The sequence below is a fragment of the Thalia democratica genome, chromosome 2 (assembly GCF_965202585.1).
Source record: "Thalia democratica chromosome 2, ktThaDemo2.hap1.1, whole genome shotgun sequence".
NCBI lineage: Eukaryota > Metazoa > Chordata > Thaliacea > Salpida > Salpidae > Thalia > Thalia democratica.
The window spans coordinates 17,418,351-17,443,813 of record NC_139166.1 but is presented as its reverse complement, the minus strand read 5'-3'; the positions used below and the strand labels follow the sequence as shown (position 1 = coordinate 17,443,813).

General features: G+C 25.9%; 5 non-coding genes across 5 annotated transcripts; 2 read left to right on the top strand and 3 right to left on the bottom strand.

The window, feature by feature from the left end:
* Positions 1-5,227: 5,227 nt before the first annotated feature.
* Positions 5,228-5,300, bottom strand: Trnav-cac (transfer RNA valine (anticodon CAC)). Its single transcript has one exon. It is a non-coding gene; the product is annotated as a tRNA-Val (tRNA).
* Positions 5,301-16,729: 11,429 nt separating this feature from the next.
* Trnas-cga (transfer RNA serine (anticodon CGA)) lies at positions 16,730-16,811 on the bottom strand. The gene has a single exon. It is a non-coding gene; the product is annotated as a tRNA-Ser (tRNA).
* A 384-nt stretch (positions 16,812-17,195) lies between these two features.
* Trnak-uuu (transfer RNA lysine (anticodon UUU)) lies at positions 17,196-17,268 on the bottom strand. The gene has a single exon. It is a non-coding gene; the product is annotated as a tRNA-Lys (tRNA).
* Positions 17,269-20,816: 3,548 nt separating this feature from the next.
* Positions 20,817-20,888, top strand: Trnag-ucc (transfer RNA glycine (anticodon UCC)). Its single transcript has one exon. It is a non-coding gene; the product is annotated as a tRNA-Gly (tRNA).
* Positions 20,889-22,140: 1,252 nt separating this feature from the next.
* Trnah-gug (transfer RNA histidin (anticodon GUG)) lies at positions 22,141-22,212 on the top strand. Its single transcript has one exon. It is a non-coding gene; the product is annotated as a tRNA-His (tRNA).
* Positions 22,213-25,463: the final 3,251 nt, after the last annotated feature.

The following is a 25,463-nucleotide window of genomic DNA, read 5'->3' as shown; positions in this document are numbered from 1 at the left end:
TTGTTCTGTTGACCCTGCTTAAACAATATGTTGTTTTAGATTCTGTTTGATATTAAAAAAAATAAATAAAAAACACAAAATCAGCTGTAATAAAACAATGTTATTATCAAAAGATAGTTCATTCACCAAAAAACACAAAGAAACCAAGCCCAACGTTGGGCTCGAAACCACGACCGTTGGATTAAGAGTTTAATGCTCTACCGACTGAGCTAGCCGGGCACTTGCAGTAAAGTCTTGTTACAGCTACATATTTGATAAATTTTAATTCAAACTCTCATTGATTTCTTTTATTGTGTATTACCGGTTAACAATTTAACGGTTTGGTTCATGTTTTATATAATACTGATATATTCTATGTACAACATACGATTTTTGAGTTTCTTACTTTTTTAAGAAAAGTAAAATAATACTTTAAAATTCAATTTATATTTATACCTTAGAACTTAAGGCTCTTTTGATGTAATTATGAAATTTGAACGTTCGCTCAAAATATAACTCAGCGTAAGCCAAATATTTTTAACTAAAACAGAAAAAAAAACTTTCTTTTCAAATCTTAAGCTTATTTGTTTTAATCTGTTTGTTTAAATTTAAATTTGTTTAAATTAATGATTGTAATATTAACATTATGTTAACAGTTAAATTTTTCAGATGCTATATGGTTACTTATTCAAACATAGTATAAGTATCGAAAACTAGTTGTGATTAAAATTAAGAAACTTAATAGTTAACCTTAATTAATTATTTTATAAAAGTACTTAGCTTTACTTAAATAAGCAACAACACATACTGCAATTTTTTATTATATCTAAATTATGTTTAAAAGTAGTTTCTGTGTAGTCTAGCAACAATAACAGTCTAATTTAAACTAGTAAATAAGTTACTTGTTTGAATTACTTTGTTTTTGTTGTCAGTTACAAAAACAAAAATATTTACAAATTTTTTTATACCTCCACATATTTTTGTTCTGTTATAAATTGTTCAGTTAAAATTTTATTAAAGCTTGTTACACACATTTTTTAGTCTAGTAGTAGCACAAAAGTTTAATGATTTTCGAGTAATCTTATAAAAATAAATTAATACTAAAACAATTTACGTTTCATAAAATGGTATATTATTTAAATGCATGATGAAACTAGTATACTAAATTGATAAATAAATGCTATTTTAAGTATAAAATAATTTTTATTTAATATAAATAACAAATGTTTTTCAGACTTCAAGTAAAGCTTTCAAGCTGTAACACTTTAAACACATGAAAGTTAAGTTAAGTATATAAGTTGTTAATACACAATCATGTAAACTTGTTTACTAAAATCACCTGTAGGTTAAAGAAGTCAACGTGTAGTATTTTTGAAAATTTTGTTGTTTTTTAAATGTTGATAAATAACAAAACCTTTTTAATTAGGTTATGCTTATATTTGATATATGTATTATTTTCTTACCTAAGATACAAAACTAAAGTGGTATAAAATGTAATAGTGTTTATAGTTATTTTAAATAAATTATCTATTTTAAAGCTTTTTAGTAAGCTTTTAAAAAATGCTTAAATTAATATTTTCAGATAAGTGCGAAATTACATTTATTTTTCATACTTCTTAAGTATTTTAAAGACTGTGAAGCGATTATCTTACTTGTAAAAAATATAATTGAAATAGTTTAAGGTATCTTGAAGTGCAGTTTTCTAACTTATAGTTGGTAACAGGGGCGTAGCGTGGGGAGGGTCACTGGAGCATGCGTGCCACCCAAAAAAACGAAAAGAAGTAAAAAAAAGAATGTAATATCTTTATCCTTCATTGTTTTTTATTCCTGCTTAATTTGCCTTTTTCAACTATGTTTATCCAGTATTCGAAAAGTTAAACGAAATTTTGAATACCCATTAGTGACAAGTTAGAGAAATTACCCAATATACTGATTCGGTGTTGATGAAAAACTCCATAAGGAAAAATTCTATTACCTCATTAACTTCATAAGATTTTAGACTCAAAAAGTACGCAACTAGTTAGTGCACCGCTGTAGTATAACCTTATGGCAGCTTATTTTTCTACAAAAAAATTACAAAAATACGACACGCTTAAAGGAAAATTAAACAATTTTACAAGTTTTTTTTATGCTACAATAAATGTTTAAGACTACTGCTAGTTTTCTGATCTTTATTTTTGTAAACATACAAGAAAAAGCGTGTCGGCCTATGAGAAATAAACTTTGTTTGTGATAATTATTTTAAACAAGTCCAATCAGATGAATTAAATTTAAAAAACATATCTTTAACTATTTTACAAAGTTGTAATAAACTGTAATAACAGTTATAAAGTTGATCTATTTTAACTTCTGTGTACTTTTATTTAAATTATGTGCAATGAGGTGTTCTTATCACTGTTTTATTGTATATTAAAGAGATTGATATGTTTTTCGTAAATAAAACAGATACTTTCGTTTTATTGAATATAATCATTTTTAAAGATATAAAGTTTACTGTTAGTAGTAAAAACAATTTTTATTTAATAAGTTTACATTTGTGCAAGTATAAGTAATTGTAATGAATTTTATACTTTTTTTTAATTGTTTAATTTTGTAATGTATAAGTAATTTTTACAACAGTTACTTTGAACTTATTTCACTTATTGACTTTTTTTTCAACTTTTTTACTTATAAAAAGATCTATTTATAGCTTATTACAAAAGTTTTAATTTAGGTTTTTTTTTTTGAGAAAACAATTGCGAACCCCCTGACCAAAATACTTCGCTACGCCACTGGTTGGCAAGATTATAAATGCAATACAGTCTCATTTACCAAGTGGCCCGTTAATCTGTAGTTGTGATTTTTCAGAGTGAGGGAAGTCCTGGATTCAAATCCCAGGCTGGTTATACTTTTTGATAGTATAAATTGTATTGGTTAGTAGTGTAAACTTCTACTTATTTTTACTACTGCGTATTACTTCTTACTTTAGTAAGAACATTAAATAGTTATCAGCTTAAGTCTTATTTTACTTATCTATATTTTTAAAACTAATTTTATAACACGTTATTAATAAAAGTCTTATAACAGAAATTTCTCAACTAAATTTAAATAACAGTGCAACTAAAGTCTTTTATCATCTGTGAATGTTGTAAATCAATTCAATTTCTCAAAACAGTTTTCGAAAATAAAAACAATATTAAACAATAATGATAAGCTCTTAGTTATTTATATTTTAAGTATTATTTGATTAGAGTGAAACCCTTTTGTAAAACCATAACAATTTGAACAGTTTTGTTTTAAGTTTTATACAAATTACGAAATGCAAGAATGTAGAAGCAAAAAATAACTATAAATTTTTAGGTTAAAACTGTAATTAAACCTTACTAAACTAGTACAGCTAAAATTGTTTAGTAGTAAAGAAAATGGAAACTTAAAGTTGAATATACATCGTTGATTACATAAAAATAAACTTAACTTCACGTTAACATTAAACTTCAGTAACTATTTTTTTTAAATTTATATTTAGTAAATATTAAGATATTTGAAATTCTAAAGTGATTACAACGTTTATAAAATGTATAAAGTAAAATGTTTTCAAGCAAAATTTTTTTTTTGTTTTTTTAGAATATGTACAAATTAAGCCACAGTTATAAATATAAAACAAGCTCATGTAGTGATATTTAAAACTAAAAGTTGCTGTGTAACTTATGTAATGAAAGGTTTTTATTTTTTCATTGTTTTAACAATTATTAAAACTTTAGTTTAAGCAAGTCACTAAATATAATTTAATGGTACGATACTAAATTAACGTAGTAAAAATATAAGTAAATAAAAGACAACGCTTTATGGTTCAATCAAGCAAGTTATAGGCTTTTGTATTACAATACAAGAAAATAGCAAAAATTTAAGTTTTTATGGTCTAATTTAAACAACAAACTATTTGACAGTGTCGTACTAATTTGATAAATAAAGCTTAATAAACGTTTTAAAAACGAAAATTCCAAACAGTATTACGACTCAGTGTTTTTATATAAAAGTCATAATATCATTTATTTCTTAAACTAGTTAATTATAATTTATAAATGACATATAAGAATGCTATAATCTATCTTTAATAAAAATAGATTGCTTTTAAAATTATCTGTACATTTTTTCATGTTGAAATTTTTAAATACCGAATATCTTTTGTAACAGTTTTTTATTAGACTTTCATGAGTCGTAACTTATTTATAAAACCAATTTTATTTAAATAAAAATATGTATAGTGAGAGAACCAAGATAAATATAAAATTAAATACCTAAAGCTACATGAAACACTTAGTGATTACGTAAAATGCTTTAGAATTGCTGTTATGACAAGTTTATTAAACTTAAATATTTATTAAAACCACTCAAATACACTTGCTAACGAAATAATTTCGCAGAAAAATAACAATTTGCTCACTACTTTTTTTATTCAACTGACTCACGTTTCTCCGTGTTAATGAAGTTAAAAAGTTTTTACGGATTTATCTAAAGCTTCCAAGTAACAGTTTTCAAAGTTACTTGGAAAACTTTGATGAACCCGCAGAACTGTCTTAATTTTTTTTAAACAGAGACACGTCCGTCAGTTTAATAACGAAAAGTAGTGTAAAATTAAGTACAACACAAAGTTTATAAATAAAACTTATATTAATCTACTAAACTGTTTTCTTAAGTAAAGTTGTACTTTTCAAATTAATATTCTCGTTTATAAACATTGACTTCTACGAACCTAACAATAAAAGATTTTTTCACAATTTTTAGACTACTTATTTTTAAACATAAGGTATCTTTGATATTAGTAGATTTTTTTCTTTTTTCTGCAAATAGTTTATCTGAAGCTATAAACAAAAAAATAAGTATGTGTAATAAAAAAAAACTTGCTTGTTCGATATTAATATTTGTTTTGTCATCGATGTATTAATTTTTTTTATAAATCATGTTTTATTTTAACTATGTTTTTCAACTATAAAAGTTGACATACCTTTTGTATCAAAAATATTAGCTGTTCAGTTATTAAATAAAATTAGAAGATCTAAAATTAGATAAAATTAAATTCACAATAATCAATAAATAAATCACTTAAAAAGTTCAAAACAAATAAAACCAGAACTAAAAAGATAGAAAATTTTACTAAACTTCAAGCTTACAAACAAAAATATACTTATTAATTACATGCAATATAAGCGAAACACTTAATAAAAAAGTTTGACAAAAATGAAACCTTTTTGTACAATGAAAGTAAAAATGTTTCAGCCCGGGCTCGAACCGGGAACTTTTCGCGTGTGAGGCGAACGTGATGACCACTACACTACTGAAACACTTGCCAGTAAGCGTAATATTGTGTATATAAACTTGTTGTACCTTTAATTGACTCTCTTTGAAAGCTTCAAACGACGAAAAATCGGCGAAAGTCTGCAGTGCAGAAGCCTGGACTATCGTGTGCCGTGAGAAAAGCTCAAGTTTAACAAAAGAGTTGATCATCAGACTTCAGTCATTCCATCTGATCATCAGTTTTTGTTGATTGATACGAGCGTACCAGATGTCTTGCCTAGTGGACAATGTATTGAACGTTGTACAGCAAAAGACAATGCTGAAGTTACTGATCAATGCCATCAAATGGTTGCTTCATGTGAAAACATGATAAACCGTTTGTAGATAGAAGGCTATAGGTTTTTCGGTTGTGACTGACTGATGAGTCCTAATAAGGACGAATCCGTTTTCAGTTTACCGAAAGCATATGGTCTGATGATCTTTGAAAGCTTATGAACATATTCAATGGTACAAAGTAAAAAATGCTGTACAATACAATTGTGTTGTTTAAGTTAAAAATTTGACTTTAAATATACTTAGCAAATTATTAGCCTAAAAGAAACTTAAATTGATATATAGAAGTAATTGCTACAAGATTGGTTTTAATTTAAATTAAATTAGCTGAAGGTCTACCCTTAGAAATAGTTAAAACTAGACTTATATGTTTTAACATTTGAATCTCACTTAGCTATAAATATACATTTTTTCGTTTTTAACAATATTGTTTCAAAAAATATAGAAGTTTTACTATTATGCTGACAACTAGTAAATGAAAAAAATGTTTAAATAATTTGAAAGGTTTTTAAATTTTTTAATCATGTAGTATTTTTAAGAGTGCAAACTTTGTTAGAATAAACGTTCTCTGTTTAATTAATTTAGAATTTTGGTATTAGTGTAAAATATATACTTATGAGCTTTGACAAAATATTTCAACTTTTTACTATCTAGCAAAACATAAATGTACAACTATGTGACAAAACAGAAATATTTAATTAATTGAAAGTTGTTGTAAACATCAAATAGTACTCAAACTAGTATTAATTTTAATCAAAAGATGACTTAGTTTATAAAACTTGAAACTTTATTTATATTACAATCAGTAAAACTTTTTAGTTTAACTTTTAGGACAAGCTTACAAGCTTAAAGTGACTATTGAGTTTTAGTTATTTATTTATTGTCATACTTTGTTTAGTTGTAGTATAGTGATATGTTAATTTATTACTTATCCACGACTTAAATCAGTTTATAAATTTAAATAACAAATTTTCATTAGCTAGAAAATTTTATAATATATTTAGCAGTTTATTTCTACAGTTAGTTTTATCATTTATAAACACCTCAATTTATTTTCTCAGTCATCATTTAATCAAAACATACTTAGATTTAAAAATATTAATTTTAATAAAATCATAAACTTAATATTCTTTGGTCACACGTATGGATACATACAAATAAAAACAAAAGCAATTACAAAGTAAAATGCACGACTTGAAATAAACATTTTTTACAAATAAACATCAAGTTTATAGCCATAAGCGTTAAACCACGTGAGAGTTTACCGCTTAAACTAGCAGATAAACTGTGTATAATTCTGCTAGCGAGCGAAAACGCGTTGAAAATTTGCAACGCATTATTATAGATCATTTTGTCGAGCTAAATGCAAAAAATTAACGCTTGAACGCACATATGCTAGCATTTGACTGCAGTACAGAGCTAGCTGCATTTTCATTTGAGATTATATACAGTAATTTCTCCATTTCAATACAAGCATCGATGGTGTAACGGTTAGCTTTGGTGCCTTCCAAGCACTAGTTACGGTTTTGACTTCCGGTGGACATGTATTCAACATAATATAATCTTAATTAGATAAAACAGTAAGTAAGGATCAACGAAAAAAAAAGTGTTTTAAGTAGTGTTCGATAGTTTAGTTGTTAAACTCATTAAAAAATAAGTTATAAATCAATAAACCTAAAACATACACAAAAGAGTGATTGTTTTTATTTAAGTATTATAAACTGAATTAAAATTACTATATTTAAAAAGTGTATTTATTCAGTTTTGTAAAATCAAAAACTTCAAGATAATCTACAGAACTCTATTTGAATTCTAATTGAATTTAAATCTACTTGTTATAATTCAAAAAAGCTACGTATAATGTAGTATATAATTTAAATACTCAGTTTATTTTCGACTACTGGGTTGGCCGAGTGGTTAAGGCGTTGTACTTAAGTTCCAATAAACCAGGGGTCGGCAAACTGCGGCCCGCGGGCCAATTGCGGCCCGCGAAGGGTAAATCTGCGGCCCGCGAGCACGTTATTTTTTTGAATGGAATGCGGCCCGCGAAAGAAAATTTTGTGGCCCGCGAGCATGTAAAAGTGGCCCGCTGAGCAAAAATATATTTCAAGTAAAATCTTTTTCGGTAATTCGATTTAATTTGATTAGTTTGGTTTTAAGTCTCTGTATAACATTAAAAAATAATTAGAAGAAGTTACTACTTTAATTTAAAAATGTGAAAAAGCCAGATTAGCATTCTAACAGGATATTTTTCTGAGTTTCATAATAACTTCTATTTTACAACAGCAAGTAATTATCTGAAAAAAGAGTGCTTGAATTTAATAAGTTAGTTATATTATACCTATTTATCAAATAAACTAAATGCAAATGTTTTCCATTTTGTACAAAAGTAATGCACAGTATTTAACTAAAGTGTCATTTCTTTATAGCTTAGATATTATTTCCAATATTTTTTATACCTAAGTTTCTTTTATACTTTTTTTATTTGTAAATATTATGTTTTAGTGTAAAAACATTTAATATAACATAGTAATAAGAAAAAAAAGTTTATTTAAGTTTTGTTTTGACACATTTTAATTTTTTAGAAGTTTTCTTTGCACTTGAACTAATTTATATGCACACCAACTTAAAAAAATGCTCATATTTTAAACCACTTTTTATAAAATACTTTAGTTAGTTTAAGTTTAGTTTATGCATAATTTTCTAAGTTTGTTTTTTCTACATGTAATATCTAAATTTGTACAGACACAATTGAAACAATATATATGACATAAACTAATATAGTTTTTGTTAGGTATACATTTTCATTTTTCAAAAATTGATTTTGTCAAACTAAGTTAACTTTTATGCTTTGCATATCAATACACATATTTGCTGTTTTTTGGAGCTACATATTTAATATAAACTAGACTTAGGGATAGTTTATAAACATTGACACACACTCAGACTATCACTATTTGAAGACTTCAAATCTCACGCCAACTAAGTCATTTTATAAGTTTTTGGCTGGAATTGTTTTTTGTATACAAAAATATCAGGAACGTTTTTTTTAATTCAGGCTGGCTTTTTTGCTTAAAAGAGTGGCAAAATAAACTTATGATGTAAGTTTTGTTCAACCCAAAGTGTTAGTTTCAGTTATAATATATGTTATGATATATCAAGTTCAAGCTTTGAACTTGAAAATTTATGCTTAAAAATTTTGGAAAAAAACTTGAATTTGAGAATTTTTGAAAAAGCCTGGAGTTTCAAACAATTTTTACATATAAAGTAGTGAAATTTCAATTAGACCCAAAAAATTTAGCATATAAACATTTCTTTATTAAAAAATATACTAAAGTAGCTTGACAGTGTTTTTTAATATTGATATACTTTATAAGACACTTTTTAAACTTTAATTAAACTTTATACTAGAAATAAAAGAAGGAATTGTACTTCTAAAAACTTTTGGTGCATTGCACCTTTACTTGTAAAATTTCACCGATTGTTGTGCTTCGTGTTTGAACTAAACCAAGAAATTATACTAAAGTGTCGAAGTTAAAAAAAAAACCTCTCTAATAAAATTCTCAGATGAGCAATAGTTTTTCTATCAGTGCTCTCATCTTAGCATATTGATTAAAGTCATAATTTGATTTATGCGACTTTATAACCTTAATGCATTTCCTAAATAGGACTTTTTGTTGTTATTGAAGAAATAAACAAAAGTTTTTCATTACTGCCAACAAAAATTCTTTAAAAAAGTTTTTAATTATAAACGGTATCTCATTATTAATAATAAATTTTGCTACTTTATAACTTGCCTTAACAACTTTTCTCTGATAATTCTGTATTTACTGAAGATAATCATGTGCTTTGTTGGAACTGACTTTGGTGATTTGTTTTTTTATCGGTTCTCGCAATAACTCCTAACTAACGTTTTTTTTTTGTTGCTCGCCTTTTATTTTACAACTAATATTTTTAAATTGTTATTGCAGATAAAGAATTGCTGTAATGTTTAAAAAAAAGAGGTTTTTCTCTTCGCTAATGACTCAATTAAGTTTTATACTTTTGTTAAAAATGTTTAAGAAAGTGTTAATTGTCCATTCCAGCTGACTTATATTTTTTTGGCATGTAATTTGTTTACTGTTAATAAGTTTCGTTATTTCTTTATGTTGTGAACTTTGTTTTAACTGGGTTGCTACACAAACAGGCTATTTTAAAAGCTTGAAAACTCAGCTGTGTGTGAAACTTTTATTTCAAACATTTTAAATAAATCTTAGAATTCCCAGAATAGTTTTTATGACTGTAGTGTAGTTTACTAATTGTAGTTTTTTCTTGTTTTTTTACACTTTGTGTACTTTTTAATGATGATGATATTTTTACTAGGTACTTAAGCTTGATTTACAACGATTTACTAGCTTTTTAAACTTTTAATGAACTTAGGCTGGTTTGATACAACTCAGAAATTTTTGCTTTTTAAGTGGCAACCATGTAAAAGACTAGTTACTAATAAGATATTTTATTTAAGTATTCGAGAGTTAGTTATTTTAAAGAATTTGTTCTAGCTTTCTATATTACAAACAGGTATTAATTTTATTAAGTTAACTAATTACTAAATTTTTTAATGAATGTAAACTATTTAACACGCAAAAACTTTTTTTTGAAGTTAATATTCTTAGAAATATGAAAAAAGGGGTTGATAACATAACAAATATAAAAAAGTAACTAATAAATTTTCATTCAAGTTTGGTTTTTATAGAGAGTTAAATTGTATGTAAAATTACAAAAGTATTTTTGTATTTAACTTAGTAAGTGCTTATGAAAGTACAAAGTTTATTAACACTTAAGTATATTAGTCAATGTAAATTTTATTCTAATTTTATTTAAATTAATTTAAATAGTCATTCTATGTATAGCTAAAAGTTATTTAAAATGGTAAAGTGAATAAAAGTAAAACTTTTCTCTAGTGTGACTAAAACTAGAACCAAAAGATTATGCAAATGTCACTAAAACTAAAACTGCGGCCCGCGAAGACTTTGTAAACTTGAAATTTGGCCCGCGACCACCAACTGCCTGCCGACCCCTGCAATAAACGATTGTCCGCGTGGGATCGAACCCCACATCCAGAATTTTTTACGTGTAGTATTATTATTTTTCTTTTTATAACTGTAAGTTTTGAACTAAAAAAAGATTTGGCTTAAAAGCCTTATAAATATTATTTATTTATCTTAAGTGTTTACAATTTACTTTATAAGTTCATAGTTTTAGAAGCTTGTAGTTTTTATGTTTAGTTGAGAAAGTTTTTAAGTTTTTATCCTATTTTACGCATCATAACGTGTTTTATGCTATTAACTTACTATAAAGACGTTTCTAAAAGTAAACTAAAAAAGTTTAAGCTCGTTTTCTTTTGACTGTTACCTTAAGTTATAGTAGTGATTTTAATTAACATTTTAAAAACTAAAACACCATATTTAGAGGGTTGAATACGTATGAAAGTTTAGAAAAAAATTTTTTTTTAATCATAGATAATTTTTATAGTATATTTAGTTTATAATGCATGGAATAACTTGAGTGATTTTACAAAAAACTAAGCGTAGTAATACATAATTAAACTAAATGTAGTTTAAACAATAGATAAGTTTAAAAAATAAACAGAGTATAAATAAAATATTTTTTGCTAATTGAATCTACGGTTTTCTACATTTGTTGATAAATAGTTTTATTACATCTTGCTCTAATTATTTGTTATTTAACCTACATTGGGCCGACAGGCTACAAAGTTTTACTTATATGAACGCGATAGTTGGATACCACGTAACCGACTGCGTGGCCTAACGGATAAGGCGTCTGACTCCTAATCAGAAGATTACGGGTTCGTGTCCCTGCGTGGACTTCTTATTACAACTGCATTAGAGGTAATTGGTTGGCTTGGAAATAATCTATTTGTAAAATTCGACCGAATAAATTGTTTCCTAATATTTCTTTTTGAAAAATAACTTCAACTCAAAATTTAAATTTAGTAATGTTTCACTTGTTTGAACTAAATCAAACGAGATCATCACTCGAAAAAAACTGTAATTTTTTTTCAATATAAACATGTAAGAAGACATTAGGCTATACTTTATTCAAAACTTGCGTTATTGTGTAAGAAAACAAAAACGAAATAAAACTTATAGCTTAAAGTTATCAACTTCGGAAAATCAGTATATCGCCAGGTTAGTTTATGTTAAGGTTAGAAAAATGTAAGCTACTTAATAATAATATAATTTTAAAACATAAACAAAAAATATACTTACAATTAGCATGCTTATAAGATTCGTGAACAACAAGAAAAAACAACTCTTGTAACTAAAACACTAGGTTAATTACTGCTTTTAGTGTTTGAAATTCAATTATTGTATTGTGACGTAATTATAACTTAGGCATATAAAATCTTATAGCTCTATTTATTAGAAATTTTTAAATTAGTTACTTTTGTTGGTTTTAATATTTGCTTGTACAAGTTGAAATAGTGGGGAACAGGTCAAAATTACACGAAGACAAAATTGCACGAGGGCACAAAACTGCACGAAGATACTTTTGCACCAAGGGTCAGTTTTGGACGTAGGGTCATTTCTGCACGAAAGTTAAATAAAGCAAAAGAAAACTATAAGATAAATTAACATAAATTTAATGCATAAAGTAATACTTATTTTATATGTATAAGTATATAATTTAAAATATATATTATATTATAAATTATAAATATAATATATTATAAATTATATATTTGTAAGTATATAAGTACTTATACATAAATGTATAAGTAATAGCAAAAATTAAAATAAAAAAACAACTAATAAAAGTTGTTATAAAAATAAAAAAATAATAAAACAAAATAAATTAAGTAAAATAAAATAATAATAAAAAAAAATCATTTTAATACAAAAAAAAAACTCAATCCGTGCAAAAATTTCTTCTTGCAAAAGTGACCCTTCGTCCAAAAGTGTTTTTTTGCAAGTTTATTACGTGCAATTTTATCCTCTCGTGCAAAAGTGTCTTCGTGCAAAAATATCTTCGTGCAATTTTGTGCCCTCGTGCAATTTTGTACGCTCGTGCAAACTTTAACGCTACACTAAATAGAAAATAGTGATATATTTATCAAATTTTCTTAAGGTTAGAAATAAAGCATTTTAAAATGAAAACATGAACGTATTAACTCGTTTCCTTTATTTAAAGAAGTTCTCCCGTCAGCATTCGCTATATTCATCTTCTCATCATTACTCATGCAACAATACGACAACTTGCAATTATAAATAAAAACTAACTTTAAAGGTGATTGAATTAAAAATATTAACGCGTTCTTACTGGCAGTATGTCTGTGATGTTCCTATTAAAAATAATTGTTTGAAGCATAGTTTATCAGAACTTAGTCTTGAAACATATTTTTGAATTTTTGATTTGTTTGAACTCAGTATAAGCCAAGTTTATCAGCACTGAAAGCTTAATTGAATATTTCAAAGTTTAAACACTTTATCAACTGAGAAATTATTAAAAAAAAAACATGAAAAAAAAATTTTTAAATCCTTTTAACAAAACAGAACATAAAATTAAGAAAAAAAAGTTTGTTCTCACGTAATGAAAACAAATAAGATAAATTATTACAACGAAATTCAGCGAAATATAGTAAAAAACATTAATACCTGACTAATAAATGCTAGTTGTAATGAAATACTTTGAATTTTGTACTTTATTTATGATCATTAAAGTATTATACTCGACTAAGGTTTATGTTTAAAGTTTTTTGAATAAAATTTATTGACAGCCAGTCGTAAACCAAAACTTAAAGAACAATTTTTCAAATGAATATCAATTATTTCTATAAAACTTTAATAAATTTTATTCTGTTGTTTTTGTAAAAACGTAGTACTGTAGTCTGTAAGTATATAAAATGTTACTGATTTTAATTGTTTTAAATAACCACAAAACACACGTATATTAAGAAAAAGTTGAAGAGATTACGTTCTATAGTTGCAAAGTTTGAAAAGTGTTTATTACGTTTCTTTCTTTAAGTATTTGTTGAAATTAAATCATTGTTAATAAAATACATACCGATATAATCCATGAAATTAATTTCATATGCTCGAGTTGTAACTTACTTTCACAAGCGTCGATGGTGTAACGGTTAGCATCAGTGCTTTCTAGTCACTCCATAACAACTTCCGGTTGATTCACCATTTACCAATAAAACTTTGGAAAAATCCAAAAACTATTTTCTATTCTCTAAAATCTTAGAACATTTAGACTACAACAACTGTATAGTGATAGAGGACCTGAAGGCTCATCATATAAACTAAGTATTACCATAAAAAGCTAACCTTGCTAATACATTCTAAATAGGACCTCTATGTGATATCTACCTAAGTACTGTTCTATAAGTTTTACAATTTATTACACATTACAATATAAACAAAGTAAACACACACTATAAAGAATACATAACATAATAGTCGATTAAATAATAATCAGCTTAAATAAGAGTTAACAGGTGGCTTTGGCTGGCTCACCATTCTACCAAAAGCAACGTTTATTCAAAGTTATCATATTTAAGCATTGAGAAATTATTCTTTTTTTTTGCAATCTCTTCTCTTATACAATTAAGAAAGCAGTGAAGCATGCATTACTGCTACACTCCCTTAACCTGTTTTTTTTTTAAGTTAAAATTTGTTTCTTAGATTTTAAAATTAAAACATAATTTATGAAATTTAGTTTATATTAAGTTCTTTCCCCTCCTAAAAAAACTAAAAAAATCATTTCACCAGTTAAGTTATTTTTATATTGCTATTTAAAACAATAAAAACTTTATAGAAAGTATCAAAAGACTTGAAAAAATACTTATATACATAACATAAGTGCACATGCAAAGTTATAATTATATTTTAAAACTTTTTACAACAACTAAAACACTTAATATGTTTGTGTTAGTTCAAATTTTTATAAAGTCAGTCTCCTGAAGTCCACTTCTTTTCCCATCATCTTGTCGAAAAACTAACGTCTAATGTCCATGCAACTTTTGTGTTTGTTACAAATAGGAAGATAGTTGTCGCCGACTGAATGAGTCCGAACATCCGCTAAGTTAGACGATGACCTTTAGTAAAAGTTTAAGTTGGTGACGAATCGATTCATCTAATTACATCGAACTTGATGATCTTCATCAAACTTACGGCTGTGACGTCATAATAGGCTGACATGAACTAGATTGTTCGTTGTAGTTGTCCATTGATATTTTAAGATGTATTTAATTTTATATTTTTAAAATAAATGTTATATTTAGTCACTCAAGATTAAAAGACATTTTAAATGCTTTAAATTTTAAAAGTCTTCAATAATCAAAACAAGTGTTTTACTAATAATATTAAGAAAGAAACTTTGTTTTCGTAAAGTAACTTTTAATAAGTGTAATGTTTCGGAAACAATTAAATTGTAATAATATTATCACAAAACTATTAAGTTTTTAAATAAACCCCAAATGAAAGAAATAATTTAAATTCGTAAACAAATAGAGGAAGGAGATGTTTTGAAATATGTTTAAAATAATCAATTACTCCTTTTCGCTACACAATTTCAAAACAAATGGCTTGAAAAAGCTTTAAGGAAATAACAATCACATTTCGTAAATAAATAACAATTTTGTTTTTAAAACAATTGTTAAAATTAACTATGAGAGTTACTCCTATAAACATTTTTAAAGTATTTATCAAATATCTGCATCGATAAAAATTATTTTAATTTCTAAGATAATATTTTAAAATCATCTTAAAATAGCCAAAACGAAATTAAGTGTTACTTTTAAGTGAATGAAAATAACGTCATAAGAAATGTGCAAAACTTAACTCCCTTTACACAAGTACATTAAGTTTCAGTTAAAAATCAGCTGTAAATGTTTATTTGCTAAAACATACATTTGTTTAAAGACTACTTAAGAAGCTTTTTTTTAACAAAATAAACTTTTTATTTCAATCTTCACAATAACACACTGACGTTTAGTAGCTAGTTTTAAAAACTTTAACAATTACGAGTTATTTTAATGCGAAAACAAATTGAACAGTTTTTCAACAAATATTTTTCTACTTTCCTTATTAAAATGCTTTTTTTTTCGAAGCAATAAAAAGTCCTTAAATGATTTGCTAGTACATTAGCTGCTTCCTTAGACTATTCATTTATTCTTAACCTCTAGTATAGAGTATTTGCTAAAAATTTTAAGAAATATCACTTTCTTTTTGACTAAACTTAGTTTTTTAAATCGAAATTTTGCGGTATCATTACACATAGCAACTTATTCGCAACATAAATTCAAAGAATTACTTGCTCATAACTTATAAGAAAGTTTTTTGCTGTCTGCAGTTGTTTAAAATAATCTTTTTCATAAGATAGATTTTCATTTTCTTACACAAAGGTAAATATAACAATGGCTACAGATTCAGTATATCCACGATATAAACATTTGTAGCTTACTTTGAGCAAAATGCGAAACATTAGTTAGAAGCTTTTTGTAGATGTTGAGAATAAAAGTCAATAAGAATCCTATTCATCGGGCTCATTTTTTGCTGCTAAATGTTTTCGTGGTTTAAAAAGTTCCTCCCTATACTTTTATAAAAAAACAATTGCAATATGCACTTATTGCGCTCGGTTGACGACTTTTTCGTGTGTTGGCGTCTTAGATAAACTGCATTTTTTGTTTAAAATTGTGCACTTTGGCTCTTGAAAAAAATATAAAGAAGGTAAATGATAATAACCACGAAAACAAGAAAAAAATAAGTATTTCTTAATCTTGAATAAACAACACTTTGGTTACGCAGTTTTTGTATACCTTTAACACAATAAATATTTTTAAAGCCGATTTTTTTAATAAACACTAAGTAGTTTTTACAAAGAAGATATTTAAGAGAAAAAGTCAAATTTTGGAGAAATAATTTTTTGGAGGTCGTCGTGACTTTTAAAACTTTATTTAAAAAATTTCTGAAATTTTTTTAGACTCAAGTTTGTATATAAGTTAAGTGAAAAGTCATCCCACTTTAAAATACTAAAATGATTAATGAAAAAAATCTGTACATCTTCTATTAATTAAAAAGGTGACTTCTGTATTTGTATAAATTATATACTACAGCAATTCAAGAACAAAATAATTCGCTGCGAGCAGGATTTAAATCTGAGCGGGCAATGCCCATTAGATTTCGAGTCCAACGCCTTAACCACTCGGCCATCGCAGCTCCCGTTGGAAATATACTTTTCTAGTTTATATAGTTAAGTAGTTGTCAATACAAAACAAATCATATTAAGAAACTAAGTAAATAAGCTTTTTTAAGTATATATAGTTTATAGTTACAAAAGACTAAACTTTTCAAAAATTTGTTATTTAAATGTTATTTAGTTATGTTTTAGTTTTGTTATTTAGTTCTTATATCCAACGATAACTACCAATAAATTTATATCAATACTAATTTACTCGTAATTATATTCAACAAAATATATTCTTCGTAACTAGATGAAAAATGATTAATTTAAAAAATAAACAATGCATAGGCAAACATAACAATTTTTTTAAAATTGATATGATAAAATTAAATAATTTTCTAAAAAATAGTTCATAAAGGAGCCTGACAGGGAACTTGAACCCCTGACCGTTGGATTAAAAGTCCAACGCTCTACCGACTGAGCTAGCCAGGCTCACATCGACACTGAAATTATAGCGTTTATAATTAAAATCGTTATGCATTGTGACGTAGTAATTCAAACTTTGTGACGTAGTTATTGAAACTAATGTTGCAAAATGGAAAAAAAAAAATTCAAATTTTTTATTTAGTATTTAGGCTGTTACAAATTAATGGTAATACAAAATTGTTAGTAATCTTTGAATTAGGAATTGTAGTAATACTACTACTTTTACTTTTTATTAATAGTACTATTACTAATTATCTTTATATTTTAATTTATATAAGTTAAGTTTAGTTCTGGTAGAAAATTGTACAATAGGTTATTTATCTGTTCAAGTGTGAAACTATTTCTGCTGTTCAAAAAAGAAAAATAACACTTTTAGCAGAAAATACTTTCCAGTTTTATTTAAATGTTTAATTCAAAGAAATCATTAAATAAGTTTAAATAAAAATATTTCACACGGAAATCAATAATATAGTGAAAAAAAAACATTATTTTAAGTACCAAAACAAAATAAAGTTTCATTGCGAGATTATGTTCTACCGAGACTTGAACTCGGATCACAGAATTCAGAGTTCTAATAACTAACCATTACACCATAGGATCGCACGTTAATATTATATTTTTTGTGAATTTATAGCTACAAACACTATCAAACTTTTAGATAAGACACGACTTGTTTAAGTTTGTTTTACACTTAATTAAAGGGAATAAAAAGTATAGCTTTAACTACAATTATACATGTAATTTATAAAATAAGGCATGTAAAACAATTGATTTAACGATTTGGGATTACTTTTTTAATTATACTTACACGTTAGTTTAAAAAGTTTAGTTTTTGTAAAGAAAAAAAAAACATAATTGTAAAATATATATAAAATGAAGCTTTATTACTTTTTGAAATTTTTAGAATAAAATAAAAAAACAAGTATAGATAAGTTTATATTAAAAAAATTAATTCAGATTTTTCTATTTAGTTTGAACCGTTTAAAATAAAAAAAATTACAAACTAGTAATAAAAAAATCAATTTAATTATGAAAATGATAATTTTTTTGTTAACATAGAAACTAAACTAAACTTTACTAGTTAGTTTTGGTTACTTATAAACTTGTTTAAGGCTAGTATAGTTAGGGAGCGGGTCAGAATGACACAGCGACAAAATGACACGGTGCGTCACCTTGGCACGGTGCGTCACTTTGGCACGGAGGGTCACTTTGGCACGGCGACAAAACGACACGGTGCGTCACTTTGGCACGGAGGGTCACTTTGGCACAGCGACAAAATGACACGGTGCGTCACTTTGGCACGGAGGGTCACTTTGGCACGGCGACAAAACGACACGGTGCGTCACTTTGGCACGGAGGGTCACTTTGGCACAGCGACAAAATGACACGGTGCGTCACTTTGACACGGAGGGCCACTTTAGCACAGCGACAAAATAACACGGTGGTTAATAAGGGAGAGAATGATTTGTTGTGAAACTTCATTGGTATGGCCAACGATCTTATTTTTCTAGGAAATTTTTCGGTTTCCTGTCTTCTAACCGGTTTTGTAGAAATAGCAACAATCACATTGGTTAACTTTAAAAACAAAGACCGTAGGATTTTTTGATTGTGACTTCATAAAATAAAGTGAAACACGTAATGTTTATACCTTCTATTGTCCATCGTCGTACTTATAAACAACATACTCATTTTTAAGCAGTAGCAAGGTGTTAGATGTGCTTAATAAACAAAAAATAGTTGTTTGTATCAAACAACGTTCACAAAGATGCAAAAACAGCAACTTTTTTAACAAAATACGACTGCCAAAATTAAAGGGAATTTATTTTTGATTTCTTTCGAATGGAAAAACTTAAATACAGTTTAGTACTAGAACTTGAAACGAGTAATAAAAATTAGAAAATGACTTGCCATTTTACGACTAGAAAGATAAAAACTCATATAAACATGTTTTTTAAACTTCAGCAATATTCTGATTTAAAAAATACAATCTACATTTTAGATCAATAATTCAGCACATCAATTCAATAAACTAGTAGATGTAAATACAGAGGAAAGTTTGTTTTATCAACTAAAACTCAGACGTTAGCGAAAACAACTTTTCTGCTGTTGTAATTCTAAATTCTAATGCGGTTTTTGATTTACATTTTTATGCTTAAAAAAATAATACTTGCGCTCTTTTGGCGACTTAATAGGTTGCAATTTTGAACTAAAATACTGCATTCCCTGACTACCTACGTTAGAAGCAACATCTTCAAAAAATCATTATGCACCTGACTTAAAAGATTGAAGTTTTGCGCCTCTATGCGACTTATGTTAGTTGCAACATATATTGTGCACTTACAAGTATAAACATAATGCTCTTTCGCAAATAAAATTGTGCACCTAAGCACTAAAAATGCATAGATAAAAGTATAAGTACAAATAACCGCAAATAAATTAGTTTTTTAGCAAAACATTCCCTACATCAAGCATCTCTATAAATAAAACTCAATAAACCACTAATACACACTTGTAATACAATTGTAGACTTGCTTTAACAAAATACAATGTTTCTCACTTTTATTTAAGTAAAACTTCGCAAAATAAAACATTATTGCAATTGACATTGTCAAGATTTTAAACTCGTTAAAAAGTTGATTAGTAATTATTTAAATTATTTTCTCGCTCCGTTTTTTAACGGATTAGGCGTCTGATTCTTATTAGATTATTCCTAAAGCTCAGGCAACTCGTGGTCTCTAATGTCTCAATACAGATATTGGAGACCACGGGTTGCCCATGATAATTAGGTAAATAGAGCGTCGCTTTCATTAATTACTTCCAATTGCCCCATACTTTCAAAATGTTGTCTATTTTATATCAAAACATCTTTTTTTTTCATCAGAAAGAAATTAACTCTTAATTAATAAACAATATTGTTTTAAGATTTTAGTAAAATTTTTTTAGAAATCCTAGAAAATGTATTTATTTTTACAAAAAACTCCGTTTTTATTCGCAAGATTAGAAATAGAAAATTAAATATTATTTTCATAACAGAGTTAAGACAAAACCAAGTTTTTTAAAAGTTTGTAATAAAACTCAAGAATATAAAGTAAAAGAAAAGGTTAACTAGCAAATTAAAATCTGCTTTTACTGTATTATTTTGAAATTTACTTACTGATTTTGTATTAAATATAAATGCTAAAGCTTAAATTTGTAAATTGTATTTTAAAATCAAAAAAAGTTAGTTTTGAAATTTATTAAACTAAGTTAAATGTACGCTTATTGTGTTAAAGTTTAATTTATAAAAATTTCTATATAAAAAACATTTCAGCTGTTTAAGTTTTTATCTTATGTAGCTGGTTTACATTTCAGTATGTAGTAACCTTAACTGCTTAAAAAAAATATTATAGTTGTTATGAAAATTAGGTAAATAAAAAGGCAACAAATTAGCTAAGTTTTAAAACACTGTTTAAATAGACCAATTCAAAAGATAAATACAAAACAATACTTTTGCATGTTCAGTTTACTAATAGTTACGCTTGCGTTTATAAGCTTTTTATTCAACGATTTCTCATGCGTCGATGGTGTAACGGTTAGCATTGGTGCCTTCCAAGCACCAGTTCCGGGTTCGACTTCCGGTCGACGCACTTTTGCTTTTGTTTTTAATGGACTATTTCAAATGATAACTACTTTATCTTTTTTTAATTAGTGAATACAACTTCGAAAAATTTCAAACATAAAGCTTTAGTATTATTATTTTACTCCATTTTATAAAGATCTTGTTTTAGGCCTAAAACTTTTTCAATACAGTTTCTTATGGTTTAGATTTAGATAGTTTTAACTTATTTATCAAAAAATTTCTAACATTGAAAAGATATTTTAAAATATACAAACTAGAAATAAGCTTTAGTGGTTAATGTTTAAAGTTAGAACTTAGTTACTAAAGTTATAGATAGTTGTAATTTATTTAGTAATCAAGTAAATTAACTGACAAAATGCTAATGTTGTTTTCAAAACTTAGAAAAAAGTTAATTTAGTTTACTGAAATTACAAGTTTAAATGTGTATTAGGCTAATACAGTAAGATAAAGCTAAAAGTTTAAACTCAATTATAATATCAAAGTTGTAATTATCCTTTTTTTAAGCACATAATTATAAGTTTTTTAACCCTTAATAGTACTTTGCAATCAGTACTTATTATAACATATACATGAAAACATTTATTTGTATGAATTAAAACTAACAAAAAGTTTACAACACTTGAATTAGTTCAGTTGATTAGCAAAGTTAAAAGCTTATTTATCATTTAGTAACAACATTAATTTTTATGATGTTTACTGCTGTTTAAAATTAGAAAAACCTCTCAGTTTCATTAAAAAAAGTTAAATTTTTATTTAAGATTAATTTTTTTTTGTATAACGTAAGCTGAAATATATTTCGGCTGTTTTCAAAGAGTAAAAAACAAGAATAAAAATAACATAGTATATAGATGTATGATATTAGATAGTTAAAAATTAACTTCAGTTTAGGAAACTGATAAATATATAAAACTAAAATAGCTTTTGGTCATAACATGTTGCAATTTAAGTTATTTTGAATTTTACCATAAAAATAATAAATATAAAGCTTAAAAAGCTTTATAACAAACAAAAAATTTAAGCTCAAACAGTTTTACAACATAAGTTTAAATTAAAGTTTAAATAGCAAGGCAAATGAGTAAATTTTAAGTAAGTTTAATTGCATCAACAAAAGTATATAAGTAAGCATTAAGCTTAGAGCAAATCTTCAAGTATAGATACGCTATATGCAGCATTTACAAACAGCAGAGTGGCGCAGCGGAAGCGTGCTGGGCCCATAACCCAAAGGTCGATGGTTCGAAACCATCCTCTGCTACCTTCTCGCTGTAATCGTATAGTGGTTAGTACTTCACGTTGTGGCCGTGACAACCCAGGTTCGAATCCTGGTTACAGCATTTTTTGTTACTGCAATATAAAATTTTATTATTATTAGTTTATACGAATATATATATAATAATAAATTTGGTCAACATAAGAAAAAATTATAATAATAATATTTATTTACATAGTTATGAGACTTATTCAAAAGATTTCAATTTATTATAGTTTTATAAGTAATAAAAAGCTCTTGTCTTAAAAAATAGTTTTAGATTAAAACTCTGCTTCACTTTATGTCCTTATATTATATTTTCTTTAACATATTTTGTTATAGAAAATATTTTTGTATCTTTAAAACGCTTGTTCATAAATAACATACATAAGTTATCTTAAAATAATAACAAAGAGCATAAAGGTTTACCACATACATGATTTAGTAGTTTTGATTACTAATATATGCACCAGGGGCGTAGCGTGGGGAGGGACGCTGGCTTATGCGTGCCACCCAAAAAAATAAGAATTAAAAAAAAATGCAATATCTTTATCCTTTATTGTTTATTTTTTCTGTTTAATTTGTCTTTTTTCAACTATGTTTTTTTAGTATTTGAAAAGTGAAAAGAAATTTCGAATAACAATTAGTGACAAGTTAGGGAAATTACCCAGTATACTGTTTCGGTGCATAATTGCAAATGCGCACCGATGTTGATGAAAAACTCCATAAGGAAACATTTTATAACTTCATTAACTTCATAAGAATTTAGACTCAAACAGTACGCAACTAGTTTGTGCACCGCAGTAGTATAACCTTATGACAGATTTTTTTACAAGGACAAATGCTAACATTTTGTTAACAATATGAAGCTAAACCTGTTTTATAGTGATAATGATTCAAGAATAAACAAATTGTAGTAAAAATAGCAATAAACAACTGCTAATAAATTAAAATAAATTGATAATAAGAATAGAAAATAGTAACAACATAATTTAAAAGAATAATAACAAAAAACAAAAAAAAAATATTAATAAATTTAAATAAATAATAAACAAACAGTTCATACTGTGATTACAATTTTAATCTTATTATACAAAAAGTATTGTTTAAATTATTTAAACTTAAAATTTTTATTAAAAGTAGTTTCTTATTTTATTAAGATAAGAAACAAATCAAAATTTGTTATTCTATCAGCCGTAAAGTTTAAAAATTAAACAATTTTTGTAGTAAGTTATTTTAAAATTTCTTTAGTCACATCATGAAATAATTTATAGCAACTTGTAAACCAAAATTTTTACAATCAATTTTTAGTCTAAAAGGCATAACAGATTTATTTTGAATTTAAATTTATTTAGTTTTAAATCAAATTTTAAATGGTATTTAAAAAGAAATTCTTTCTACCAACTGTTTGCAGTATTAAAAAAATGCTATTCCCTAAAGATCTTAGAAAAAACTGATTTTAAAATAAATGAAAAGTTATATTTCTTGTAAATTTTCAAAAGCATTGAAAAAGTTGACCTTAAGAAATTTATCTATTAAACATTTTGTTTTGTATCAAAAACATTTAGTAAAATATTTTCACACACTCAGGATAACTCAGGATTTTATGAAATTTTGGAAAACTTTAGTATGTCTCAATAAAAATCAGGATAACTCAGAATCAGGATAACTTAAGTATTTTTAAGTTCAGGCTGACTAAGAATAGATTTGTTTTTTTTTTAACTCATGGTAGATTTAGTGGTTTTAAAAGCTTTGTTATATAGCCTAGTTTCTATAAAAAATTATATAAAAGAATTTAAAATGCTTATGATGACATATGACATAAAAAACTAACTCAAGACAGTTATTTTGACTCAAAGAGTAGCAAGGCAATCCTGATATCTTCAAAGTTAAAGGTTTTTTTTTTTTGTAAAATACGTTTTATAATACTAAAGAAAAAGTAAACACTTGTTTTTATTAATTTTTAGTATATTATTTAAAAAAATATGCAAAGTGATTTGGTATGGAATGTTGCAAGTCTAAAAATATGTCAGATAGTAAAATTATCTGAAGTTCAAAAGCTTGAATTGAAAAATAGCAGACCAACATCAGATATTGCTATTACTCAAGACTGCAGTTCAAGTTGTAAGAAATTTTTATCTTTATTTTTGTTTATAATATAATTTTCTTCATTTGTTAAGATTTATTTTTACAGTTTTACATTGTAATATAGGTAAAAATGTAGAAGTTAAAAAAAGAACTAGAGATTTAGATTTCTTCTACAAAAAATAAATAAATTTAAAACTTTCAATTTTAATACTGAAGATTTAACATTTTTATATGTAAGATTAAAATAGTATATTAAAAGCTGCAACAAACTAAAAGTATGAGTTATTTTGAGTTTAATACAATTCTTTTTTGCTGATATAAAATAGATATGGAACATTATTTACAAATTGCCCAGAAAAAAATGTTTTGAGGTATTAATTGTTATACTTAGTTGACTATTTATTTGTAATTTAAGGCCATAGGGGGAGGGGGGTAAGCCATGCTTTTTAGAAGCTGATCTTATTTTATTGATTTTTTTAAGCTTTAAGATGTTTTTGTTGTTTTAAAAAATTCGAACTATTTTTTGAGATATGACCAGTCAAAGTCAGGCCGCATAATAGGTTCCCTATGGGAAGGGAAAACTAAAACAGCAAAAAAAGGCTAGTTTTAAAAATCAGGATAACTCAGAATGTTTTAAGTATTTTTAAGCTCAGGCTGACTAAGAATAGATTTGTTTTTTTTTAACTCATGGTAGATTTAGTGGTTTTAAAAGCTTTGTTATATAGCCTAGTTTCTATAAGTTTATAAACAATAAAAAAATTACCAAATCTATCTCCTAACACATTTTTCAAGCAATCTACTTCAAACTTTAACAGTTTAATCTTTATACAATAACAAAAAACATAACTTGTGAATTTAAAAATTAATAGTAAAATTTTTTTTTTTTGTAAAAACAAGACTATTTTTTTTTTTTTTTATAAAATTTTTATTTATTTTAAATATCTAAATTCATATGTAAATTTTTTACTTGTAATGTAAGGAACATTTTCTAAAATTTGAAGAAGATTGCTTGAAAAATGAAGTAGGAGATAGATTTTTAATAATTTTTCTAATTTCCGAGAAAATTGACCACAAAAATTTGCGGCCCAAAAGTTTTAATTTCGTAGATTTTTTGAGAAAAAAAATTGCGCACCCCCTAACCAAAATACCACGCTACGCCACTGATATGCACTAAAGTTTAAATGTAATCAACAGTAATATGTTATATTTTTTCGAATTGTATAAAGGTAGATCATGTTTTAGTTTAAA